Source organism: Gymnodraco acuticeps, unplaced genomic scaffold (assembly GCF_902827175.1).
Source record: "Gymnodraco acuticeps unplaced genomic scaffold, fGymAcu1.1, whole genome shotgun sequence".
NCBI lineage: Eukaryota > Metazoa > Chordata > Actinopteri > Perciformes > Bathydraconidae > Gymnodraco > Gymnodraco acuticeps.
The window spans coordinates 324,081-337,594 of NW_022992110.1; the positions used below are offsets into that span (position 1 = coordinate 324,081).

At 43.7% G+C, this 13,514-nt stretch overlaps 1 pseudogene; it reads right to left on the minus strand.

The window, feature by feature from the left end:
- Positions 1-500: 500 nt before the first annotated feature.
- Positions 501-10,814, minus strand: LOC117537724 (annotated as a pseudogene).
- Between the last annotated feature and the right edge of the window lie 2,700 nt (positions 10,815-13,514).

A 13,514-nucleotide genomic window follows, 5' to 3' on the forward strand; every position in this document is an offset into this window, starting at 1 on the left:
ACGTCTTTGGTCTAGCATCACTTTACAAAACGTTTGCATTAAGACACTAAGACTAGCTGGTCCATTGTAAAGGTCAGTCCACCTTACCTGTTAGGCCCCAAGCCTGTTTTTCAGGTTTCAGGCTCGAATGACATTCCCAGAACAAATGACCATATCTTCCCTTCTAAAAGGGTTAAATTCATAAACTTTTTTCTCAAAGTAATGATATACCTGTGAGTTGGATGTAGAAAAGTCCGAATCAATATAGATGTTTTTTATTTTAAAGAAAATTCAGATTGAACATGGTAAAAACTGTAAATTATAGTGTCCGTCCAAAAGATATGTTGTACTTATAGTGAAAACTAACCTTGGATGTTAGGTTAGTAGACTAAACGCTTTAGGAATCCAAAGTACAACATATAATAAGTACCCTGTATCAAGACTGATGCAAAACAAGTGATATTTGACCTTTATAGACAGATTTAGCAAAAAAACCCTCTTCTGGGGCCATTTGGGTGGATTTTCCATATCTCTGGCCCCCCTTGTTCGATGTTGACATGTGACATCTCTTTCTGACCGTAAGAGCCAATAGAATCAAAGGGAAATCGTCCCGCACACACTCATGTTAAAAAAAGGTAGCTTCTCGGCGCATGCTAGCTTGCAGCAGAGGGGAGAAATATCGCTGCTCTGATATCAAGCAACGGAAAAGCTGTTTTATTGCTTATGGATTATCAGAACATTTCAAAGGGGACGCAGTCACATTGGATTAACCAATGGATTAACTAGAGCATCGTTTTTTTTTATCGTTTTAATGCCATTGAAGACCAGTTTAGACCAGACAAAGATGAAGGTAAGCCATGTTAGCGTTGTGGGCTAACTAGCGCCACTTGTTTTGATGTACATTTTTGTTGATAACGTCGCGAGTTTGTATATTTCAGTATTGAGGTGGGCACTGTTAGATTCTGTGTCTCCTTGCGATCATAAACAATGTGTTGGATGTGCACCTAGGATAAGTAATAAGGGAGCTAGGAGTGATTATCGGTGCAGTAATAAGTCAGTATTTTTCGCTCAGGGGTCATTTAGATGCTTCTTATGAGACTTGTGTTTTGTTTTGGTAAAAATAGTTTATATCGTCAGTTAGCTGAGATCATTCCCGTTAATATGGTATAACACTTTAATAGGTTCTTAAATATTAAGATCCCCTGAGACGCAGTGTCGTGAAAAAAAAAACTATAGTACCCGCCGGCGGGGACCTTCGGGCTTAACAGGTTAAATGAGCAGTGGGTGATCAGCAGGTGAAAGGCAGGACACGGGAACTTGGTCCTGAGGAGATGTAACGATTATTAAACAAGAAAGTTGTCGAGTCAAGGGGTCAAAGAAATGAACATTTGTGATTATTAGTGAATTGGTTGCAGGTAGGTGAAATCAGGCTTAGGGAGTAACGTATTACGTGTAACGGCATCAGGACACAAAGTAGACAAATGTATTCCCATACAGTTACAGAAGCAGCTGACGACCAACACACTTGTGTCTTTTGAAACGATTATGCCATTTAAATATTTTTTCACAAACATAGCAGCTCTATTCTTCCTCTCCTGTGTGGACTCTCATGTGTTTCTTTAAATGTCCACTCTGTGAAAAAGCTTTCTTACAGACTGTACAGCTGTGTGGTTTCTCTCCTGTGTGGACTCTCATGTGATCCTTTAAACTTCCACTATGTGAAAAAGATTTGGTACAAACTGAGCAGCTAAAGGGTTTCTCTCCTGTGTGGACTCTCATGTGTTTATTTAAACTTCCACTCTGTGCAAAAGATTTGGTACAAACTGAGCAGCTAAAGGGTTTCTCTCCTGTGTGGACTCTCATGTGTTCCTTTAAAGTTCCACTTTTTGAAAAAGCTTTCTTACAGACTGAGCAGCTGTGTGCTTTCTCTCCTGTGTGGATTCTCATGTGTGCCTTTAAATTTCCACTCTGTGAAAAAGCTTTCTTACAGACTGAGCAGCTAAAGGGTTTCTCTCCTGTGTGGATTCTCATGTGTTCCTCTAAATGTTCACTCCGTGAAAAAGCTGTCGTACAGACTGAGCATCTGTATAGGTTCTCTCCTGTGTGGATTCTCATGTGTGCCTTTAAATTTCCATTCAGTGAAAAAGCTTTCTTACAGACTGAGCAGCTGAATGGTTTCTTTTCAGCACTACGTCGTGGATCACTGACAGATTCATGTCTATTTTTCAGTGAGTTTGAGCCTGATGCAGGTTCTCTGGTCTCCTTCCAATCAGCACTGTCTTCAGTGTCAGGTTCAGAAGAGTCTTCAGTGTCAGGTTCAGAAGAGTCTCCAGTGTCGTCCTCAGTCTTTGGTTGGAAACTGCTCTCTGGATCTGAGTTCCTGGCTGGTTCTGGTCCTCGACAGTCATCTCCATCAGCTTCTGTTTCCATGTGTTCAGTTTGTCTTTGATGAGGCTGTGAGGACTGAGGTTTCTCATTATCATCTTCATTCTTCACAGGGTCAGGAGTGAAAGTGGACTTGGTGATATCAGCCTCCTCCACCTCCTCACTGATCCTGAGTTCCTCCTGTTCCTGCTTAATGTGTGGGGGGGGCTCTGGGTCCTCCTGGTCCAGACTGGTGCTCCACTCCTGCTGGTCAGGGAGAACCTCTTCTTTAACCACCACCTGCTGGACGTCTGCAGAAAACAGGAGACACACAGTCAGAATAAACTGTTAAGTGTTAGCATTTACAAATCTAATCACCATTAAAATGGGAGACATTTTTCAGCCCTAATTAATGCCTTTGTTTTTATATTTTCACATTATCTTTCTTTGTCCCACTTAATGTGTATTTTTGTTGTCTCAGTTCAACTTATGTAGCCCAGCCCCTTTGAAAATGAAAAAGGGTTTTTTCTTCTGGCGTAGCACTAGCTGCAATAAACAAGGAATTGTATTTGGGATCGTTCACAGATACACTACGCCTACAGTATAGAATTAAAATCCTGCATTCAAACCTTATTTAAGTAAAAGTATGCAAGCATCATCAGAACATTTGACGGCACCTTCTTACGTAACAGTAATGATGTTGCAGTAAAATGTTCCCTGTCAGTGTTTAATGTATGTTGTTTCTTGATTATTTCGTATGTTGCATTTTACTGCTGTACATGTTCAAAGTTGCCCTTGTATAAATGATTATAGATGAGGGAACCTGCTAAATATTAAAATATGTGTGTTTTTTTATATACAGTACCAGTCAAAAGTTTGGACACCTTCTCATTCAATGGTTTTTGTTTATTTTAATTTGTTTCTACTTTGTAGATTAATACTGAAGACATCAACACTATGAAAGAACACATATGGAATTATCTAGTTAACAAAAAAGTGTTACAAAATCAAGAATATGATTCTTGGCTTCTCTCAGTCAGCTTCATGAGGTAGACACCTGGAATGGTTTTCAATTAACACGTGCGCCTTGTCAAGAGTCAATGTGTGGAATAACTTGCCTTCTTAATGTGTTTGAGACCATCAGTTGTGTTGTGCAGAGGTAGAGTTAGTGCACAGTGGAAAGCCCTATTTGACTGCTGTTGTAATCCATATCATGGCAAGAAGACTCAACCCAGTAAAGAGAAACGACCGTCCGTCCATCATCACTTTAAGAAATGAAAGCCAGTCGATCCGGAAAATGTCAAGAACTTTGAATGTATCCTCAAGTGCAATCTCAAAAACCATCGAATGCTATGATGAGGCTGGCTCTCATGAGGACCCCCCCCGGGAAAGGAAGAGCAAGAGTTACCTCTGCTCAGAGGATCAATACATCAGAGTTACCAGCCTCAGAAACCACAAATTAAAGCACCTCAGATTAGAGCCCACATAGATGATCACAGAGCTCAAGGAGCAGACAATCTTAAAGGTCCCATGTCATGGCCATTTCTATTGATCATAATTCCATTGTTGAGGTCTATTAGAATAGATTTACATTGTTCAATGTTCCAAAATCACATTGGTTTTTGTCATACAGCATCTCTGTATAGTATGTGTATTCACTCTCTGTCCTACACGGCTTGTTGGAGCTCCTGCCCCCTGTGCCCACTGTGCTCTGATTGGTCAGCTCGCCCACTCTGTTCTGATGAGTCCACCACCGTTACAGCGGAACATCAGTGATTATGTTTCACAATGGCGTTAGTTAGCAATCAGAAAATGACACCAGTAAGGACAAACAGGTGAGAATGCTGCGTGGGGTCTGGATGCCGTGTTGAGGGGACGTTGCGGGGCTCGCTGCTCCGCCCTTTGAGGCTCGGGGAGCAGACAGTGTGAGCTGGATTACTGGTGTCGTTCCCTGGTTGCTGCGTGGGGTCTGCGAGACAGCACAGCGGCTGAGAAAATATAAGGCTGAGTGTGTGTGGGCGGACTGCGGAGCTCCGCGGATTTGTCCATTTGGACTTTGTTACGTCAGTATGCCCCGGAAGGAAAAAATGGAAAAAGAAAAATCTCCAACAGGGCGTTCTGGGGCAGCATAGATGTTACGTACTCCCCTCCGGTCCTCCAGACCTCCTTGCGTATGCCGGATTGCTTGTGTGAGTAAACGGCTGTACTTCAATAAATGATCGTTATCAAGTACTGGTTTTTGCGTGTATTGTTTTATGTTTTAGGTCTCTCCACGATTCACTACCACGGAGTAGAGGGCGGGTCGTAACAATAGACATATTTTCTGTGTTAGAGTTTTACTCTCTACTGGGTGTACTTTGAGGGTTTGTGACTCTGCAGACCGTTTGCAGAAAAAGCTACATAACACACAAGGGGACGGGTAATAACAGGAAAAGCATGACATGGGACCTTTAACATGCACTGTTCAGAGGAGACTGCGTGAATTAGGCCTTCATGGTCCAATTGCTGCAAATATCCACTACTGAGGATGAACAACAAGAAGAAGAGAATAGTTTGGGCCAAGAAACACAAGGATTGGACATTAGGCCAGTGGAAATCTGTACTTTGGTCTGATGGGTCCAAATTAGAGATTTTTGGTTCTAACCTCCGTGTCTTTTTGAGACGCAGAGAAGGTGAGCGGATGGTTTCTGCATGAGTGGTCCTCACCGTGAAGCATGGAGGAGGAGGTGAGATTGGTGGGGGGGGCTTTGCTGGTGTCACTGTTGGTGATTTATTCAGAATTCAAGGCACCCTTAACCAGCATGGCTACCACAGCATTCTGCAGTTGCCAGCAAAATATAAATCATATTCTGGATTTTTTAACACTTCTTTGTTTACTAGATAATTCTAGTTAGTGTTATTTTATAGTTTTGATGTCTTCAGTATAAATCTACAAAGCAGAACCAATTTAAATGAATAAAAAACTTTGAATGAGAAGATGGGTCCAAACTTTTGACTGCATCTAATACTAGTGTATATCTCTCTCAAAATATATATTATGCGTATATGTATGTATATATATTAGGGCTGTCAAACGATTAAAATGTGTAATCAGATTAATCAAAGCTTAAAAATTAATTAATCATGATTAATCACCATTCGAACTATGTCCAAAATATGCCATTTATTTATGTATATTGTTGTGGGAATGGAAAGATAAATGAAAGAAGGCGGATATATCCATTTAACATACAGTATCTATGTTTATTATAACATTTTTCTGCGTGTCAAAATGAAAGACAACCCACACACCTATCAATCATCAAACCGTGGGGTCTTAATTCATTACGTGTTGATTTCTATCAACGGGGGAGTCCTTCAGGAAAGTCGACAGAGGGGGGGGGGGGGCTAGTGGAGTACTTTGTGACCACAGAGTGTGAACGTTGTGATCAGCTGTTTTAGCGCAGTTCTCCAGTGAAGGGGGGGGGGGGGGGGGGAGTCTCCCTCCGCAGCCGGTTGGCGTAGTTTTGGCACAATGCCGTTGAACAGACCAACGTTGACAGCAGCCCTGTCTGTGCACACGGAGACCGACTCTGTCGTCCGGTGATCTAATCGCCTTCTGGAAAAGCTTCACAAGTACGTCGGTACGCAAATGCGCTTTGTGACACAAGTGACGGTACGCATTTTAGATTACGCACATAACCTGCGTACCAGTTATGTGCACCCCTGTACTACAGCAAACTTATTCTCCGTCGGGACTTCCTGCAACAACACCACGCCGTTATCTTGATTCTGATTGGCCAGAAGACATTATCAAAGATGTTCTATTGAGAAGACGATCACTACGTGACAAAAGTTTTCAAAACCGTGGCTACTGAAATCAATCTTACTAACTGCTGTCTGTGCAATTTACTCCGCGTGAGTTGGCAGACTTTATTTTGCTTACTTTAACATCATTTTTCATGGTGGGGCTAAGCCATTTCTTGGTATGGGTGTAGCCTACCCCAGCCATACCCTGGCTCTGGCACTGGTGGCATGTATGGGGCGGGCCATTCTGCACATGCGTTAAATGCGTTAAATATTTTAACGCAATTAATTTAAAAAATGTATTACCGCCGTTAACGCGATAATTTTGACAGCACTAATATATATATATATATATATATATATTGTAGTGCCGAGAGATACGGAGTCAGAGGCGGTGCAAGGAAGGTGCAAAAGGGAACTTCATTTGAGAGCAGCTAAGGTCATGTTGTCCGGTTGCAGTCCGGGAAGAAGAGAGTGAAGTCAGGAGGGCACACAACATATATAGTAAACACATAACATGTCCGTGTGGAAACAATAGCCCCAACTGTAGTTCCATGTATGAATTATGTCCCAGTGTATTAATAGGTGGTCACCACAATATACAGAATATATTATAAATACATGTTGGCAATAATTGATTGATGAGATTTTACATTAATATATATTAACGTTTTAATTACTTAATGACCTTTGTACTAGTTCCGCTATTCTTTATCCAAGTAACATTTTAGATGTGTTTAATTTATTATTCAACATATTTATCAATTTATGAATTATTCTCGCGCCATTTGAATTAATCCAAAGTATTTGTTTTTATTTGCTTTTACACATTTAAAAAGAAAAAGTGAATAAAGAAGCACATTAAAACTAAAGTATCAATGTATGTCACATTTAACCAACTAGTGCCTACATGTATGGGTAATATTTAAATCAGTACATTAAATGGCATATTATTCAATCCATGTATGTTTATAAATATATTTATTTTGGTAGGTTTGCTCTTCCGTAATACATTTTAATTATTATAATAAAGTACATGTGTCTAATAATACTTACATACTTTTACTTAAATAAGATAAACTTAAAGATATGAAATGCTTTAACTTGTAATGGAGGATTTTCACAGTGTGGTGTTTGCACTTTTACTTACCTGCAGTAAGTGCTGATAAAGGGTCTAACGTGTTATTAATGTGATAATAAAGTGCTACTGAAGAGTGTAAAGTGTTAATTAAGGGTAAAGGGAACATACCTGCTCTGTGTATCCGAAGCTGAGGCTGTAAAACAGCGTCCAGTAGTTTCTGGAGTCTCTTGTTCTCCTCCTTGGAAAGAAACAGCTCCTCCTCGAGCTCTGCTATCGTGTTTTCAAACAGAGCAAATATCTCTTCAGCAGTGAGTCGCTGCTTCTTCAACGACAGCAGCATTTGGACTTTACTCATGTTTCCTAGATCACCTTTCCCTGCAGACTCCGTTAAACACACCGTTTCTCTCTCCGTCAAACTCTCAATCTGACTAGCGTTGCTAACGTGTTTCCAGTTAGCATGCTAAGCTAGCTCCTATAGTGCGAGGTAAACGCTCCAGAAAAAAGAGCACAGAGTCCATTCAGAGGTTTATCAAAAACACAGAGATGATGGATCAGTAGAGCTGCAGCTCACACACACTTTCTCAGGAACACAGAGAGAGAGAACCGTAGCGACGAGACGCCACCTCGATCCAGGTTAGAAAGAGCTGGGAACTTCACTTCCGGTGCGGTTTGAGGACGTCAAAATAAAAGCGGGAAGGATTTCTTCATTTTGGTTTTAAGAACGATTGGCATCCGGACGTTGCCTTAACACCTACTACTGGATCAATAATAAAACCACTCTTTCAAAACAAAACTATTATAACTAACAGAAAATACTCATAAAGGAAAAAGGGAAAATAAATAAACATTATTAAGCTAAACAGGTCGCAGTGCACAAATCAAATATCTGTATAGTGTTAGAAATCAAAATCAATGTGGATATGGCGTAATTTGAATTAAATACACTATTGTAGTGTCGAGAGAAAGGGAGTCGGAGGCGGTGCAATGAAGGTGCAAAAGGGTACTTTACTTCGGAGCAGAAAAGGACATGTTGTTGGGTCGCAGCCCGGGAAGACAAGAGGACAAGAAGCAAGGAGGGCACACAATATATACAGTAAGTGTTATGCCCCTGATAAAAGGGAAGAATTTTGACAAGAGTCAAAGTTAGGTTTCATTCTCCGGTACTTTACTGGAGTGAGTCTACAAATGCAACACTTTTCAATAGCACATACAACTTGGCTATTAACACTGTATTTCAATCATGAGACTCCTTAATTACCACAATATCATTGATAAGATAATATAATTGACAACATAGCAGAACCCTCACAGAATTATTTAACTAAAATATAAAGACAATATATTACATATAACTTTGTGCATCCACAATACACAAGATGGCGGCAAATGCGCGCTACGCAGTGTTTGCATGGATGTATAATAAGAACTGGATAGAGCGTGGGAGGCGGGCCTAATTAATTCCTATGAGAGTTGCTCATTGGCGCATGATGATAAAATGGCTCAACTTTTGAGAGAGTGAAACGTCACAGATTACCCGGCATGCCTGAGAAGTATCCGTATGTGCACTCATAGAGCATGCGCGACTTTAACCAAAATGCTCGTTCACATCAAGCACGTCAATTTGCGTACACGTAACAGCACCGCATGTTTATGACAGCATGGTAATGGGTTGTTATTATGATGGATTTTATATTAACGAGGCGGCAGTTAGCAGCTAGCGGCTAGCTAGTAATTATGCTAATGTAAGATCAATCGTTGTGTAGGCTACTTATATTACGCTGTAACAGGATCTAGTGATATCCAAGCAACAGAGCTTCATTTAGCATGAAAGAATGATTGCACTGTGTATATATATATATATATTATATTAACTTTATTTAATACAACATTTACGGTACAAGATTTAATCATACAGCCCATGTAGTATGATAATGAATTATAGCAAACATGTGCAATATATCCATTATTACAGCTCCGTGGGATGATATGGGTCCGTTCTTATTGTGCATCCATGGGTAAAGATAAACGCAACTCACATTGGTTTCTCAAACAGCATCTCTGTAAACTACGTGTATTCACTGAATTTCACTCTCTGCCTTTAACGGCTCGTTGTAGCTCCAATAGCTCCAGCCCCACCCTCCCTGTGAGCACAGTGTGCTCTGATTGGTCGGGACACGTAACATGAACGTGCCAGCGGCGCGGTCCCGTGGGTTAGATGCGCGTTCATAATGCAGAGGGAAATAACTCTCAGAATAACGTTATTAGCACATTATTACAACTTGAGGAACGAATGTTTTTAATAAGTGTTCATACTGGGTAGTTTATTTAGTTAAAAAAAAAAAATCCAACGATTTACAGACCACTCTTTTCCCATGTAAGTCAAAGGGAAAAAGAGTTTCCGGGCCTGGCAACCAAACGGAAGTGTAGTACCGCCGTTTGGCCAGCACAAATATTTCCATCTGAGTCCGGCGCACTTCCTGGGGGCTTGAGTGTTTGTTCATGTAACCATGTAGACGTTACACATTCTCGGCTATCACACACATCAGCCCAAGCTGATAAAACGTAATAATAACACCCTCAATATTTCACACAACTACTTTAAAACACTCCTTACACATGTTATGTTATAGTTTGGCCCAATTTGTTATGGTTTTGTAATATCTACATACCTGATAAAAGGTAAGAATTTTGACATAAGTCAAAATTAGGTTTCATTCTCCGGTACTTTACTCGAGTGAGGAAAGTACCGCGAAACCCCCCAGATATGTGGGCGGAGACAAGAGCAATCGATCTCCGTCTCCCAGATCAAGGCCATCTAGTCGATCACAGTTTAACAGATCACACGTCTCCAAAACAAACACAAACAAGCGCAGACAGAATACCTTCTCATCCTTTCCAAACAATTAAACTACATTAACAAAGGTCAAAGGTAACAGTTAAAATACTGTCAATGTTACAAAAACAATCTATTACATAAGCAACACATATGTCCGTGCGGAAACAATACCCTTAACTGTAGTTCCATGAGTGAATTATGTCATGTTATACAGTGGTCACCATACAAGCCCCCCCAGAATTCAACCATGGAGACCATCCCTGCGTCTGAGAGGAAGCACCACAGGGGCCGAGGAGGGCGGGGTTACAGGTGAGGGCCGGGCCATGGAACGGGCCGTCGGAAGGGGGCCACAGGAGAGGGTAGGGGCCCCAACGAGGGCGAGGGCATCTCCACCGGGGGCGGGCCGGAATGGGCCGTCGTAAGGGGTCCGCAGCAGGCGTCGTGGCGAATTAAGTCTTCACCCGCCAGTCGGTGAAAACCGGGTCGCTGAGCGGCAACGGGCGTGAATAACCCCGTGGTCCCCAGACGGAAGGAGCGCTGCCCGGCCGCAGGCGAGGGCACGGCGGCGGCGGGCACGAAGTCCTCGGGAGGAAAGAGCCGGGTCCCCGGGGGGCAGGAGCAGCACCCCGGGAGGAAAGAGCCGTGGACAGGGGAGAGGCCAGACGGGGGGGCCGTCCGAAGCTGCCGTCGAGGCGAACCGTGAGCCGCGGTAAGAGGAGAGGCCAGGCAGGGTCCCGGAGCGCGCCGCCCACGGGCCGACGAAGGCATGGGCAACGTCCGAAACCGCCGAGGTGAAGGAAGAGGCCAGACAGGGTCCCGAAGCGCACCACCCACGGGCCGACGAAGGCATGGGCGACGTCCGAAACTGTCGAGGCGAGACGGGGTCCAGAAGCGCGCCACCCAGGCGCCGATGAAAGCGCGGGTGTCGTCCGAAAGCCGCCGTCGAGGTGGTGAAAAGGCGAGAGAGTCCACACTAGGCCGACCGGACATGGTCGAACCTCCTCTCAGGCACCAGAAAAAGCTCAAAAAGGATCGATAGCCGTTAGCAGCTAGCCGTTAGCTGATGCCGTTAGCCGCTAGCTGGCAGCCATCGGTATCTGCTAGCCGTCGTTAGCTAGCGCAGCCTGGATGTGCAGCCGCACGCCCCCACGAAACAGCCCCATGTCGTAGAAGTCGGGCTCTCCCCTACCCAGCAGGTCGTGCATCATCTCTGTGTAGTTGGAAGGCCCGCTGTCTTCCAGTGCCAAGACAATGCGGGAATGGCGAGTGACGTCCTCAGCCATTCCTCGGGGGGCGCACCGAGCCTCAGTCCACGTGCCGGTAGCAGCCACGGACGTCTCCAACAATCTCCGGCATAACGAGAAAAACAGCGCTTTTCGCCATGTTCGGGTCCGTCCCGGAAACTTCACGAGACGTTGCCAGGGTCACCAATGTACTGCCGAGAGAAAGGGAGTCGGAGGCGGGGAAATGAAGGTGCAAAAGGGTACTTTACATCGGAGCAGAAAAGGACATGTTGTTGGGTCGCAGCCTGGGAAGACAAGAGGATGAGAAGCAAGGAGGGCACACAATATATACAGTAAGCAACACATATGTCTGTGCGGAAACAATACCCTTAACTGTAGTTCCATGAGTGAATTATGTCATGTTATACAGTGGTCACCACACTATTTAATTTAAATCAGTTTTATTCTAAAAAAAACTTAACTTAACACTTTTTTTCTGAAAATTCTTCATTTCCGGTTAGCATTAGCATGTGGCGAAATGCTACGTTTTCAAACCGTGAATCGAAGGTGAAATGACATGTGATGTTGTATACTAAGTACACTGGGATTAGCACTCATTTATTGATGCTGAATAACGTTTATTCCCCACGACGCCGGCCAATAGGAGAATACCTCAGATGACAACAGGAAGGGCAAGCCAATAATCGATCTCTTCTCCCCCTGACCTGGGCTGACCGGACGCATTGGGGGAGAGCCGCCACTCGCACATTTCATTTGTACACCACCACATCTTTTGTGTAATTAAATGCTGTTAACTTTTATAAGCTTCTCTTGACTCTTTTCAGTCTCTCCGGCTCTCAGGGTTCTAGAATTGCTAATGTAACGTCCGAGGTGTTAAGGCTTCAATGATACTTCTGTGTAACAAAAACTCAGGAATTTAGTACTTGTTGGAGCGTCCCAGATAGCGCCTCCGTTTATTATACTCGAGTCAAACCACGCTCTGCTTCACCACACCAGGACATACTCTGCATGCTCACAACACATGACCTCTCAACCCAATGCTTACATGCGTCCCCCCTTACTGAAAGAAATGTCCACATTTCAACACACATGGTGAGAACACAACAAAACATAAAAACAATAATAATAATACACATCCACAGCCCAAATAAAACATCAACTTGGTATGACATAACCTATTCCCCTGTCCTGCACACTTGAAACATGAAAAAAACTAAAACACAATTATGCAGCATAGAATACACAGGAGAAAAGAAGCACACAAACATGTAAACACCAGTCACTCAGCCCATAACAAAGTCCATAAAGCGGACAGGAGGCCGCATTAACCTCCCAGCCCGGGACACCGTCAGTGCGGCTTGTTCGAGCTCAGGGGAATCACCAGCTCCAGAACCCGGCCCAAGATCACTGTGACTTTCCCCATCGGAAAACCTCATGCGTCCAGAGCTCTGTGGGGAGACTGCAGAACGGAAGAGGCTGAGCAAGGTTTAAGAGAGACCTTGATGGTCCCTCCAAGGGAAAGGCTACCGGCAGGTTGTATCGCCGTAGCCTGTCATAATGGACATTTTGGAGAGAGGCTTCATCCCCAAACGGGCTACTTAGTTGATACGTGACCCCCACTTCATCACCCCTATCCATTCGCCTCTGCACCAGATAAGGCCCATTCCAGTGGGGAGCCAGCTTACGGCGGCTCTCAGTGGGATCATTTAACCACACCAAATCCCCGACTTCATATGGGACGTGCCTCACTCTGGCGTCATAGTACGACTTCTGTTTGCTGCTTGCAGCAAAATTGTTATCCCTTGTCTGATCAAACGCCGCATCCAAGCGTCTGAGAAGGGAACCAGCAAAGTCTTAGAGGGGACCCTGCTCCAGATCATCCCGCTTTGAACCCAGTAAAACATCCACAGGAGTCCTGGCCTCCCTGCCATGCGTGAGAAAATACGGCGTGAAGCCTGTGCTGAAATGTACACTGGTATTGTACCAGAACTAAAGAGTTCACATGAACCTTTGTGGGAAAAGTACCGCAGTGTGAATGCGCCTATTGGGCAGACCAGCAGTTCGGGGAATATCCACATGAACTGGGACAATAATTTCACTGAAAGGGTGAATAATAGCATCAACAGACATAGAGATGTTACAACATTCTGGTATGAAATCTGTGGCATGCATGAGAGGAATATCAACATCCACCAGGCGAAGCAGATCACGACCAACATCCATA